Raw genomic sequence first — 14,851 nt, forward strand, 5'->3', positions numbered from 1 at the left:
AAAAGTTCAGGTGTATGTTTCATCCTACTTCCTATAATGTTAATATCTTATATAAGCACAGTACAATTATCCAGACTATGAAGTTAGCCCTGGTACAATATGATTAACTAAGCTGCAGAGCTCATAGGAGCTCTTTTTACCAGTTTTCCTTCAAATGTACTTTTTCTCTTCCGGGTGCCATGTTGCATTTCGTTGTGTCTCTGTCTCCTCAAATCTGTGATAGTTCCTCAGTCTTCCCTTGCCTTTTGTGACCATGAAACTTTTGAAGAGTACTGGTCCTTTATTTTGTAGAACCCTCAATTTGACTTTTTTTTCTGATGTTTTCTTATGATTAGTTTGAGGCCATGCATTTTTGACAAGGATACTAAAGAAGTTATGTTGTGTCCTTCTCAGTGCATCAGATCAGGGAGTACATGATGCCAGTATGTTTTGTTATGACGATGTTAACCTTGATTACTCGGTTAGGATGGTGTCTGCTACCTTTCTCTACTGTCAAGTTACTATTTTCCCTTTTGGAATTGGTAAATACCTTGAGAGATATTTATAGACAATGCTAAATCCTGTTTCTTCTCAAACTTTTACTGACTAATTTTAGAATCTGTTGGTGGATCTTGCCCATAGCAAGGATTAGTGTAGTGTTTGGCCCATGGTGGTCTGGGTTTTCTCTTATTCTTTCTATATTTTTAAATCAGAATTCTTCAATAAGGGAGAGCTATCTATCCTCACTTATTTATGCATTTAATTATTTATTTTTACCCACATATGTTCATGGACATTTACTTTCTTCTGTGGGTTATAATCCAGTACTACCATTATGCATTTTATTTCTCAAATTGTTCCATCTTTGGCCATTAGGACTTTCTTCGGCTTGGCCCTTGTGTCCTTCCAATGTACCCCCATCCTTTTCTGGGCACTCCTTTATTTTCTGGCACAACTAAATGTTCCAGGCTTATCTTATATTTTTCTTGCCCCTGTCCTGGAATCAACCACTTCTCCAAGGAGCCCTGGTTCCTTTTATTGGTGAACGGTATTTAAGAAACCAAGATCTGGACACTAACTGTGCTCCTTGCTATTGGGGTATCACTGCTTCTAGAATCTCTCAGCATACAGAACTAGGAAATATATGTGTGCACACACTAATCCATGTATATACATCTATCTATCTATCCATCATCTGTCTCTATCTATCATCTATCTAATCATCTATCGATATTAAAAATCATAAGTTCCCTCTGATACCTTCAATCTAAGTACAACTCCACAAGGTTCATTATAACAGTTTCCTTATTTGGAATTCTGAGACTGAGAAACTTGTCTCCAATAATCTAAAATATATGTACTTATTTATGCAACTCTAGATTTCATAAAATAATTCCAGAATTGCTAACCCACATGCCTGTAAGAACCAAGCGTGCTAACTAGAGTACAGTATTGGTGTGCAGTTCTTTTTGTCTTTGGCCTTACAATTGCCAGTCAAAATACTCTTTTCCAAGGAAACTTAGATTAGGACTTTTCTTCCCAATCTCCTTCAGTGTGGTTATGTTATTCACTAGGTCATACACTTAGGTTTATTTATTATTGTTTGTATTGCGTTTTGGGTTGCCTCACATCTTGGTTTCGTTCAGTTATTTATTGGGGAGGATATGTTAAGCATTATATTTCTTTTTTTACATTTCAATAACTTTATTGAAAGGTATATCCCTTAGTACCAGAACATAATAGTCGTTGGTTAGGCTACCTCTGCCAACTCAGAATTAACACTGATGTAGTCAAATTAGTGTAATATATCAGCCTTTGGGGAAAACTGAAGTTATCCACAAAGCACAGTTTCCAAAATATAAGGTATACTGTGGTTCCTTGGTTTATTTTCCAGTGCACATTTATCCATAACATGATGTCAAAATTGGGTACAGTCCTTCCGGATGGACTTGGGCTACTCGCTGCACTGAGTAACTGTTTACAACACTTTAATGCTGTAGATCTCCTTACATTCACCAACTTTAAACATTATATTTCTAAGAGTCAAAGCCACACAAAAAAGTATCGTCAGAGAAGTGTACCTCCGTCCTCACCGCTATTAACCCTTTCCCATTCTTCCTTTCTTTCCCCTCTTTTGCTAACCAGTCCCTGTAGGAGCCAAACATCTTTAGTTTCTGGTTTATCTTTTTTATATTTGTCTTGCAAAAAGGAGCAGATAGGCATGTATTTTCTTATATCCTCTTTCTTACAGAAAGTGTAGCAGGCGCCTGGGTGGCTCAGTCCGTTAAGCGACTGCCTTCGGCTCAGGTCATGATCCTGGGGTCCCGGGATCGAGCCCTCCGTCGGGTTCCCTGCACAGTGGGGAGCTTGCTGATTCCCCTGTTTGTGTTCCCTCTCTATATCTCAAATAAGTAAATAAAAGCTTTTTTAAAAAAAGAAGTGTAGCATCTTATAGATGATACTCTTTTGCACTTTGATATTCTCACTCTAAATCAATTCATAGAGATCTTCCTCATTTCTGAAATGAAACAGCTGTATAGCACTCCTTTGTGTGGATATATCATAGTTTATTCAACCTCTCTCCTATGTGTGGGCATTTAGGTTGTTTCCAATATTTGGCAATTATAAACAATTCTGAAATGAATAAACTTGTGCATATGTATTTTTCTATTATTGGAGGTAGATTCCTAGTATTGGAATTGCTGAGTCAAAAGGTGACTGCATGAGTAGTTTTGTTAAATATTGTCAAATTTCCTTCCAGAAAGATTATACTAATTTGTATTCCCACCAGCGACGTATGAGAGGGCCTGTTTTCCCATAGCCGCACGAACAAAATGTGTTGCCGTACTTTTTAAGTTTTGCCTGTCTGATAGATGAGAAATGGTATCTCAGTGCTGTTTTAATTTGCATTTCTCTAATTATGAGTGTGTTTGAAGATTTGTTATATTTGAGGGATATATATATACACCTAATCTACTCACGTCTCTTTTTACATTTTACTGTCGGTTGTTTAATTTTTTGTCCCTCAATTTTAAAAGGTTTTATATTAAAAACCTTGAGGGTATTACACTAAATGAGATAAATCAGACAAAGTCAGATACCGTATGATATCACTTGTATGTAGAATCTAAAAAATATGTAGAGGGGGCGCCTGGGTGGCTCAGTTGGTTAAGCGCCTGCCTTCGGCTCAGGTCATGATCCCAGCCAGGGTCCTGGGATGGAGCCCATTGTCCAGCTCCCTCTCAGTGGGGAGCCTGCTTCTCCCTCTCCCTCTGCCACTCCCCCTGCTTGCGCTCTCTCACTTTCGCTCTCTCTAAAATAAATAAATAAAATCTTTTTTTTAAGATTTTATTTATTTATTTGTCAGAGAGGGAGACAGAACACAAGCAGGGGGAGAAGCAGTCAGAGGGAGAAGCAGGCTCCCCGATGAGCAAGGAGCCCGATGTGGGCTCAAGGAGCCCGATGTGGGATCAAGACCTGAGCTGAAGGCAGCCGCTTAACCAACTGAGCCACCCAGGCGTCCCTAAATAAATAAAATCTTAAAAAAAAAAAAGTTAAAATAAAAAATATGTAGACTCTAAGAAAGCTGAACTCATAGCTCAGGGGTGGGGGAATTGGGGAGAAGTTGGTCAAAGGGTACAAAGCTGCATTTAGAAGATAAGAAGTTCTGGAGATCTAACACAGAGCACAGTGATTATAGTCAACAATACTGTATTATATACTTCAAATTGCTAAGAGACTAGATCTTAAATCTTTTTACCACAAAAAAAGAAATGATAACTGTGTGATAGAATGGACGTGTCCACTAACATTATGGTGGTGAGATCATATTGCAATATATAAATGATTCAAACAAACACATCGTGCACTTTAAACATACATAATGTTATATGTGAATTATATCTCAATTTAAAAAAGATAGTAGGGAAAAATAAAATAAGAGGTAATCAGAGAGGGAGACAAACCATAAGAGACTCTTAACCATAGGAAACAAACTGAGGGTTGCTGGAGGGGAGGGGGTTGGGGGGATGAGGTAACTGGGTGATGGGCATTAAGGAGGGCACGTGATGTAATGAGCACTGGGTGTTATATAAGACTGATGAATCACTGAACTCTACCTCTAAAACTAATAATGCACTATGTTAACTAACTGAATTTAAGTAAGTAAATAAAATAAAAAATATAAAGAATAGTAGTCTTTGTAGCATATGTTGTGATAAATGTGATTCTGAATCTCCTGCCTCCCTCTTATAAGGACTCTTGTATTTACAGTGACCCCACCTATATAATCCGGATAATCCCCCCATCTCAAGACGCTTCATATAATCACATCTGCACAGTCCTTTATGTCAGTGGGACACAACATATTCACACATGCTGGGGATTAGGGCATGGACATCTTTGGAGGGTCATTGTTTAGCCTACCACACCATGTCTGAAGTTTTCCACTTTGTCTGGTGGGAATAAAAACTATTCTTTGTCCTGGGTAAGGTTTGTTTTAAAGATTTTATTTATTTATTTGACAGAGAGGGACATAGCGAGAGAGGGAACACAAGCAGGGGGAGTGGGGAGAGGGAGATGCAGGTTTCCCGTGGAGCAGGGATCCCGATGCGGGGCTCGATCCCAGGACCCTGGGATCAGGACCTGAGCCGAAGGCAGACGCCCAACGACTGAGCCACCCAGGCGCCCCAAGTCCCGGGTGAGTTGTTGTGAAAAGTTTGCTTCCTCCAATCCTTTAAGTGGTTCTTTCTCTAGCCTTGGGTAGTCTCCTCACAGGCATGTTCTGATCAGTACTCACTTAAATACTTGAGGGGAACCCCTCTGCAAATCTCTGGAGCTCTCTCTGTGTTCAGTTTCTCTCATCTACTACTCTGTTCTGTGAATTCTAGCAGCCTCGGGCCTCCCTTGACCACTTGTTCTTTCTCCTCAGCTCAGTCTGGAATCTCTCCAAGCAGTAAGCTGTGGTAATCACAGATTGGTTTTGTTTCCCATGTCTTAGGAATCATTCTTCTCCTCATGTCTAATATCTTGAGACCCATTGTTTCATATAATTTTCCAATGTTTTAGTTGTTTCAGGAGGTCAAGTAAATCTGGTCCCTGTTAGTCCAACTTGACCAGAAGTGAAAGTAGAGGTACTATTTAAAAAAAAATACACTTGAGGGGCGCCTGGGTGGCTCAGAAGGTTAAGCGTCTGCCTTCGGCTCAGGTCATGATCCCAGGGTCCTGGGATGGAGCCTCACGTCGGGCTCCCAGCTCAGCGGGGAGTCTGCTTCTCCCTCTCCCACCATGTCTGCCTCGGCCCCTGCTTGTGTTCTCTCTGTCTCTCTCTCTCTCAAATAAAAAAATAAATCTTTAAAAAATAAATAAAAATACACTTGATATTATAACTATGATGGTCACAGAAGTTTATGAAACAGGGGTCTATACAAGAGGACCAACACTTCATAATTCAACATTTACTGAGCAACTTTTAAGTACAAGGCAGTAAGCTAGACATTGTCAAGAACTCAAATATGCTCCCTAGTCATGAGGGGAAGGAATATGTGAGTCAATATGGTGTTTTTTTTTTTGGAGGCATCGAGATGGAGAGGAGGAAGAAATATATATCACTATATGTTAGAAAGTTTCTTCCAGAACAGCTCTTCGCCCCCATTGGGCCTAGGCTAGAACCACTTGGGTTGGCTGGTTTAATTTGTTCCCCTCAGCCAAGAATGGCTCTGAGAGGGTAGCTGCTCCATTTGGAAGGAGCTGCCATGATGCTGCCTTGATAAACCCCAGGACTGATAATTTCTTTTTCCCTAACATGCTTGTTTTGGTTCACGATGCAGATCCCCCTCCCCCCCAACCAAACATCTCTGAACCTTGCAGGAGACATATAAAGGAAAGCAGGTCACATCTAGTAAGTGCTCTGCTGTCACTTGGATAGCCATTTTTATATGCATCTTGCCCAAGAGGAAACGGACTTCTCTTACCTAGGTCTCCCAACTAGCAAATGGCAGAGTTGGTGTAGGGATCCAAGTCCGACTCTAAAGCCTATGGTCTTATTTTCTGCCTCCAGCATGACTGCCTCAGTTTCAAGAATATAAAAGTCTCCATTACTCGTGTTCTCCATTTGCTGACTGTATTTCTGACATACGGAATTTCCTGACCTCTTGGTTTCTGGTTAACTTCCTTATGCTAGAAAATACAATTCTCTTGTTACTTGCTTGGGTGTGACTCCTGGTGCTTGCTCTCCAGTATTTGTGTATTTCTAGACTCTCATGTTCTTCCTCACACCTGGTTCTTAGTCATTGCTTTAATCTGACTCTTTTTTTTTTTTTTTTTTACCTTTTATGTGGTCTTGTTTCCAGACTCCTCAGCTCATTCCCTGGCATTGCTACTGTAAGACAGACAGCTTTCTATCCTAAGCTTCTAAATTTGATGTGTTTCTTTTTTCCAGGTCTGATTCCAGCCCAGTTCTTCAAAGCCTCCCCTTGGCTGACTTTCAGATGTAATTGAATGCCCATATGCACATGAATATTCAATATTCATTCATTAATTTTTTTGTTGTTCACAAACATAGTTTCATTGAGCACCTATTGTGTGACAAACTCTAGAGATATGGTAATGCACTAAAATGGGTGGGACATCTGGCCCAGGGAGCATGGAGTTCTATTATCAAGGACTGAGAAACATCTGGGCAAAGCCAATCCTTCTGTACCATTTCCTCAGAAAGAGACAACTAATATGACCCAAGAGAGATGAAAGAAAAGAAGGTTAAGGTTAAAAGAAAAGTCACCAGCATTATCACTTCCGCATAGTGTACGAAGGATGTGCAGGATGTGCTATTCATAATTACTTGCTGTCCAAAGCTCCCTGTATTCGTTTCCTAGGGTGCAGTAACAAAGTACCACACACTGGGTGGCTTAAGATATTAGAAACGTATTGGCTCACAGTTCTGGAGGCTGGAAGTCCAAGATCAAGGTGTTGGCGGGGTTGCTTCCTTCTGAGGCTTCGAAGGACAATCTCTTCCAAGCCTCTCTGCTAGCTTCTGGCAGTTTGCTGGTAGTCTGGGGTTCCTTGGCTTGTACGTGCACCACCCTAATCCTTCATTTTCACATAGTGTTTTTCATGTGTTTCTTTACACTGTCTTCTCTCTGTGGGTGTCCGTCTCTGTGTCTAAATTTCCCCTTTTTATAAAGACCCTAGTCATACTGGATTGGGGCCCACCCTCATGACCTCACTTGAACTTCATTACCTCTGTAAAGACTCCATTTCCGAGTAAAGTCACATTCCGAGGTCCTAGGGGCTAGGACTTCAACAAATCTTTTTTGGTGGACACAATTAAACCAACCCATAACACCCCCCTTTAAGGAAGATCTTGGTGGCTTAGCTGCTGGGAGTGCTGCCTGCAGACAGCCTCCAGGTGTCAGCCCCTACAGGACGCTGTCTCCACTGAGGAGAGCCACCTCCCCCAAGGCCATGCTTCTGGTAGGGTGGCCCATACCCACTAACTAGCAGAGGCTGCGGTATACAGGTCTGGCTTTCTTGTCTCAACTCAAACAAATCTGAAGGACCCTTCTATCTTCAGATTGCCCCCTAGGGTTGCCTGAAGGCCTCTGTTGGGCTGGCATGACAGCCTGGACCTCTCCCTCTGCCCATGCCTGCTTGAGCCCTCAACCTCCCAACCTCCCACAGATGTTGATCCCTCATAACCGTCCTGCCTGCTAACCCCTGCCTCAGGAAAACCAAACCTGCAGAAGGTGGACAGAAGAAACAAACGTCCTCAGGGTGGAAACATCCTGGTAGGCAAGAGGGCGAATAGAAGGGAATTAAACCAGAGAGGTAAGCAAGGGCCAGATCATGCATAGTTTTGTAAGCCGTGGGAAGGTTTGGATTTCATCCTAGATGCAATAGATGGGAATCCATAGGTTAATTGTGAGCAGGGAAGGAGGATCAGTCTGCATTTTGACAAGATGAGCTGGGCTACTGTCTGGGCCTCCTGGCCTCTGAGCCTGTTCACTGCCCTGTGAAATGTAGTGCTTCCCTTGAGATAATGGCAGTTGTTTGACTCAGAGGGGCCCTAGGCTAAGACCACAGGGAAAGGCCTCCAGCTTTGGCTGGACTTGAGCCTAGAAATGCCTCAGTCCTGTTGGCGCGTCCTCTTTACCCTCTCAAGCTGCCTTGGGCTGAACAGAGCTACATTTGTGACCACCTTTATTAGAAGGAGTTCTACTGGCTAAAGAGTTTATTGGCATGGAATCCGGAATTGCCTTTTCCTCTTAGAGGAGACTTCTACTCGATTCTTTCAAAACCAAGTTAACGTTTTTGTTTTTTTTTTCATTGTAAAAAAATCACATGCCCTTTGTAGAAAATTTGAGAAAGAAACCTTTCAAAAAGAAATTAAAAATTACCTGGTGATAGCCACTGTTTTTGCATATACATATCACACAGCGTGGGTTACAAACTTGAACACCTGTCATTGAAGCAGGCATATAACACAAAGATACTGACCTAGGTGAATATTATAGTGATCTGGGGAGCTCATGCTTTCTCTGAAGGCTTAGCTTCTTTCAACCCTAGCTTGCTGAGTTTGCATAAGCTCATTTTAGTTTATGGTCCCTCTGTCCAAAGGATATTCACTAGTGTGTCCTGCCTACATCTATATAATTTTTTTTCACTCTCCCTCTTGTTTACTCCACTTTAAAAATACTGGCTTCCTTAGTGTTTCTTTAGCATGCCAAGCATGCTCATTCCTCAGGACCTTTTCACTTGTTCTTCCCTCTGCTGGAACATTCTACCTGTCAATATCCAAACGGCAGGGCGCCTGGGTGGCTCAGTCCATTAAGCGTCTTCCTTCGGCTCAGGTCATGATCCCAGGGTCCTGGGATCGAGCCCCACAGCGGGCTCCCTGCTTGGCGGGGAGTCTGCTTCTCCCTCTCCCTCTGCCCCTGCTCATGCTCCCTCTCCTCAAATAAATAAATAAATAAATAAATAAATAAATAAATAAATAAAATCTTTAAAAATAAATAAAGAAGGAAATAAATAAATATCCAAATGGCTTACTTCCTCACATTCATCCTGATCTTTGCTTAAAAATTACCTCTGTGGAGAGAATTTTCTTTACCAGGCACATAAAATCACATTGTTGTTATTCTTCTGACCCTGATCTATTTTCCATCATATCAGTAATTGTCATATTACCTGTTTATTTTCCTTTGGCAGGGCTTCCTAACATTTTCTCCATTATGACACACTGAGAAAATGATAGTATTTGAACAGTAGGCTAGGGAAAATGGAGGAGGCCAATTGTGTTTGGTGTCAGTAAAGTTGAAGTGGGAGAGAGGTTCCAGCCTCCGTGGAAACTCAGTAGATGGGACACATCTGTCATCGTTTGACACCTGTTGACATCTGTCCCTCCACCAGAATGTAAGCCCCACAATGGTCCTTTTTGTATTTCTTTAAAGATTTTATTTGTTTATTTGAGAGAGAGCGAAAGTGAGAGAGATCACAGAGGGAGAGGGAAAAACAGACTCCCCGCTGAGCAGACAGCCCGACCCCGGGATCAATTCCAGGACCCTGAGATTATGACCTGAGCCGAAGGCAGCCGCCCAACTGACTGAGCCACCCACTTGCCCCCCAGCCCCACAATTGTCCTTAAAGCAGAGCCTGATATATATAGTATGTGCTAAATAAGTTCTGCTAAATGAGTAAGTGATATCATGACTGTTTCTCCATGTCATTAAAAAACTCATGAACACTTTAAAAGACTTCTGACTGTCATATTGGGGTTCTATATTTTGTTTAATTGAACCTCTTAATTGTGGGGGGTTTTTTTGGTACTTGATTTAAAATCTGCCTTCTGGCATACTTAATAGTGAATTGTTAAAGACTTGGAAGGAATCCTGTGCATGTCACCATGCACAGCATCTGAGTAGCACCATCTTCCTGGGGAAGACATCAGACTTGAGAAGGCACACACCATTTTAACCTGGATGCACAGATACACATCATGTCCTAACGAATCCTGGTATGTATGCTCCTGGAACAATCTGAAACATCTCTGGGCATGTTCAGTGTATCACTCAAAAGGAATGAGACTCGGTACATGTCAAATTCTCTGTAAATCTCACGTCCAACATGAACCGCGTTAAGAATTCCACCAATAAATTTTTTCCTTGATAATCACTTCTGAAACAGAAACTTGGATTAGAATCCAAGCAAGGGATGTGAAAGATAGTAAATGTATGAGGGACAGGCAGGAGAGAGGGATATGCTGCTAGTGAAACTGGGCTCACCTCCCTCTGGATAATAGGGGAAACCATGCAGACTAGTGTACTTAATGAATGCCACAGGCATTTTTCTCGTTCCTGTTGGGCAAGGTGGAAGGTTAGTCTTAGTCTTAAATTGTACCTGTGTGCAAGGCCAATTAATCAAAGTGTCTTTACAGGACAAACACCCAAACACATTTTCTAAAATTCAACCCAACCCTGGCTGCACGAATGTTTCATCCATCAGAGTATCAGTGACCTGTGTGGATTTATGTGTTTATGCACATTTTCTTAAAAGAATTGTTATGATTTGAAAGGTAATGGAAACATCAAGATTTTTTTTTTCCTTCTTACATAAAAAAAGATATACTGTCAAGGGTATGAGTCAAGAACTTCTGGCCTCAAATCCTAGTTCTGCCATTTACAAATGTAGGACCTTCAACAAGTTACTTGACTTCTCAGTGTCTGTTTTCTAAGGATAATAAATATTTCCCACAATATTAGGAAATGAGATAAAGATTCTAAGGGCTTCACTGGTAATGCAACCTCCAACAGGAGGAAGAAATAGATTTTCTCTCCCTCTCCCTCTTTTTAAAATCTCTCAGTCTATACTTAAAAGCCATGTTCCTCAAAGTGTGTTCCACAGAACACCTGTTCCAAGACATGCTCAGTAAATAGGGACTGCTACATACTAGCTTCCCTCTTAAAGATTCATCATGCATATTACCATGCTGAAACCTCAGGAGTTATCCAGTAGAGAAAACTGCTTGATTTTGTTTAATTTGATGTTGTCCAGTCTTATTTGACCAGATTGGTTTTTTCTCATGACACCTCTCACAGCTGCTTTCTCAATGACCCTATGATGGAATGAGATGATGAGAATGTGTTTCAGAACAAAGGATCACTGAATTTAGGGTAAATCAAGAGTGTCCACAGTGATGCTACAATATCTCATCTGGAAAACTGGAGGTCCGAGGTTTTTTATAGACATATACATCTCATAATGAAGTGATGGTTTTTAATAATCTCAAATAATTATTAATTTTAATTTATCTAGTTCTTTTCTGCTTGATACCTCAGTTTTTATCAGCCTCTGTTATTATATTTTGGCTTGTTACTTATCTTTTATTTTTTCTTTTCAAGCATCAACTTTTGGTTCACTCAGTATAGGTGTATAAGGGTGGAGTCTCCCTTCTTCACAAAACCCTTAAGTAGGTGCAGCTTCCAATAGTGGTGACTCATGAATGACAAGACTAGGAACACTTTAAACATTGATTATAATGAGAGAGCAGCAAGTTATTGCTTGATGAAGTTGGATTTATTAATAGATGAGATAATCCAGTTGTTGCAAAAAGTCTGACTTGTAGTTTCTTCGAAACTTCTTATAATCCTCTCTTATTTATTTAGAAAAATTTTCTGAATCCAATCCCATTACTGTAAAACAGAGAAATTTCTGTATCAGCACTTCATACGTTGCCTAGAAAAATAAAGACAGTGAATTTTTAAAAGTTAAATATAAGAAAATAGGATTATAAGACAAGAGTTCAAGTAAGACAGGAAGAAAGATAGTTTCCCCTCACCCACTCCCCCCCCTACAAAAACCAGAATAAGTAACTTACAAACCCTGATTCTCACCCTCATACAAATAAGAGAAAAGCAGGAAAAATAGTAAAGACTTGCAAGCACAAAATAATAAAGGTCACTTGGAGAATTGCTAACAAATACTCTGCAACATAAAGGAAATTGTAAAATTGTATAAATATGTCTGGAAAGAGAAAATGATAGAGAAAAAGAAAATGTTTTTGACCCTCCCCCCACTAACAGATGGGGAAGAGAATCTGTTCATTGCTGACGCCAAAAGACAGGCTCCTGCTGAATATTTCATTTTCTTCCCCTAAAATAAAATAGTTGTGTGCAGAAACTGGAATGAGTAACCCCTCCCCACAATAATAGAGTGAAAATAAATAAAAATATCTATTACAGCCATGTCCCCTCAAGAACTGTCCAATTCCAATCTGGAATGGGACTTTTCTTGTAAACATTATTAATTGATTTCCATTTCTACTAATGGCAGGGTGAGTTATTTGGACCAACCTTTTTGCAGAAAAGCAGCTACAAGTTATGGATAAAATGCAAAAATAAAATGTTTTTTTTTTTTTAAAAGCACTGAAAAGCTGACAAGATAGTGAGGAATTTTTAGGGCAAACTTGAAAGTAGGAACCCAGATTGGTAAAGGGAACCCAGAAGCCACTGAAGACCTTTGTCAACCGGAAAAAATTAGAACTTTAGTTTTAGCAGCCAGGGTGACATGGCCTGCCAAGGGGGAGAGTCGAAGAGGAGACCGTCACTATTATAAGCAGAAATCCCAAAGGGCTATACTATTAGGGTCAGGGTGAGGCACAAGTGAATTGGCCTTTGGATGTATTGTTAGCTGAAATTGACATCTTATGGAATGCCAAAGAGGAAAAACATATAAGGACAAAACCCTCAAGCATTGAATTTAGTTTGAAGTGATCTTGAACAGAATGTGTCCTTAGATATTTGGTTTAAGCAAATGTGTATTTTCTTTTGTGTATTTTTTCATCTTTTATATTACTCCAATTATTCCCATAAATACATTTTTTAAATTTAATTTTATTGTTTATTTATTTACTTATTTTAGAGAGGGGAAGAGAAGGGGGAGGGGCAGAAGGAGAGAAAGAATCTTAAGCACGCTCCATGCTGGGCATGGAGCCCCACACGGGGCTTGATCTCATGACCCTGAGATCATGACCTGAGCTGAATTCAAGAGTTGGATGCTCAACCAACCGAGCCACCAAGACGCCCCCATATAAATACATTTTCAACAGTATTTAACAGCAAACAGTGCCATTCACGCAAGAAAGAACACTATGCATGAGAATAAGCGGAGAGACTAGACAACAGAGAGATCCACTAGGACTCCACATATGGAATTATTAGTTAAGGCTTGTAGAACAACTATGTTTTTGATGTTTAAATAAATAAAAGGTGAACTGACAATATCTTTGCCAACAGAAAACCTTATAAAGTGACATCGGATTTGGAAAAGAACCAGTTAGAAATTCTAGAAATGAATATATGTATATAAATAAATAGATATAGATTACTCACGAATACAAAGATAATGGAGTGAATTTAAAGATAAGTCAGAAAAAATTATCCAGAAGGTGTCACAGAGAAAATAAAGGATGGAAAATACAAAAGACAGATTAAGAGACATGGGGGGTAGAGTGAAAGGGTCTAACAATAATTTAATTAGAATTCCAAAAGGACAGTAGAGAGGGGATAAAGATACAATGGCTATTGATTTTTAGAACTGATGAAATACATAACCCACAATTCTAGCAGTCCCCCAATTCCAAATGAGAGAAGTAAAAGAAATTCTCACCTACACTTACCAGACTGAAAATGCAAACAGCAAAGACAAAAGGAAAACCAAAAAATTGTCCCAGGATAAAAGACAGATATTCAAAGGAGTGGCATTTAGACTAATAGTTGAGGCTTCAACAGCAGCAATAGAAGGCAGAAGAAGTGAATAATATCTTCAACATATTGAAAGAAAGTAACTACTGATAAGAATTGTACACAGAGAAAGTATCTTCGAAGACTGAGGGCAAAATGGATATATTTTTTAAATTAAGACTTTATTTCTTCAGAGCAGTGTAAGGTTCATAGAAAAATTGGGGAGAAGGTACAGAGATTTCTCAAATATCCCCTGCCCCTAACATACATAGTCTCTCTTATTTTTAACATCCTACACCAAAGTGGCATATTTATTAAAATTGTTGAATCTACAATGACACATCGTCATCATCCGAAGTCCATAGTTTATCTTAGAGGTCACTCTTGGTGTTGTACGTTCTATGGGTTTGGACAAACATGTAATGACATGTATCCATCATTGTAACATCATACAGAATATTCTCACTGCCCTAAATTTTTTTCTGTGCTCCACCTATTCATCGCTACCACCTCCCGGCCACAACCCACCCAAACTCAAACCTCTGACACCTAAGGATCTTTTTACTATTTTCATATTTTTGCCTTTTCCAGAATCCATATAGGTGGACTCATATAGTATGTAGCCTTTTCAGATTGGTTTCTTTCACTTAGCAATATGCATTTAATATACATTTCTTCCATATATTTTCATGGCTTGGTAGTTCATTTGTTTTTAGTGCTGAATGATAGTCCATTGCCCGGATGGACCACAGTTTATTTATCCATTCACCTACTGAAGGACACTTTGGTTGCTTCCATCCAAGCTGCTGCATTATGAATAGAGCTGCTATAAACATCCATGTGCAGGCTTTTATGTGGACATAAATGTTCAACTCCTTTAAATACCAAGGTTGCTGGATCATATGGTGAGAGTATGTTTAGTTTTGTAAGAAACCACCAAACTGTCTTTCAAAGTGGCTGTACCATTTTGCATTCCCACCAGCAATGAATGTGAGTTCCTGTTGCTCCATAACCTCACCAGCATTTGGTGTTATCAGTGTTCTGGATATTGGTCATTCTAATATGATGTGTAGTAGTATTTCACTTTTGTTTTAACTCACATTTATCTGATGACGTATGAAGTGTTGCATCTTTTCATA

Source organism: Zalophus californianus, chromosome X (assembly GCF_009762305.2).
Source record: "Zalophus californianus isolate mZalCal1 chromosome X, mZalCal1.pri.v2, whole genome shotgun sequence".
In the NCBI taxonomy this organism is placed as follows: domain Eukaryota; kingdom Metazoa; phylum Chordata; class Mammalia; order Carnivora; family Otariidae; genus Zalophus; species Zalophus californianus.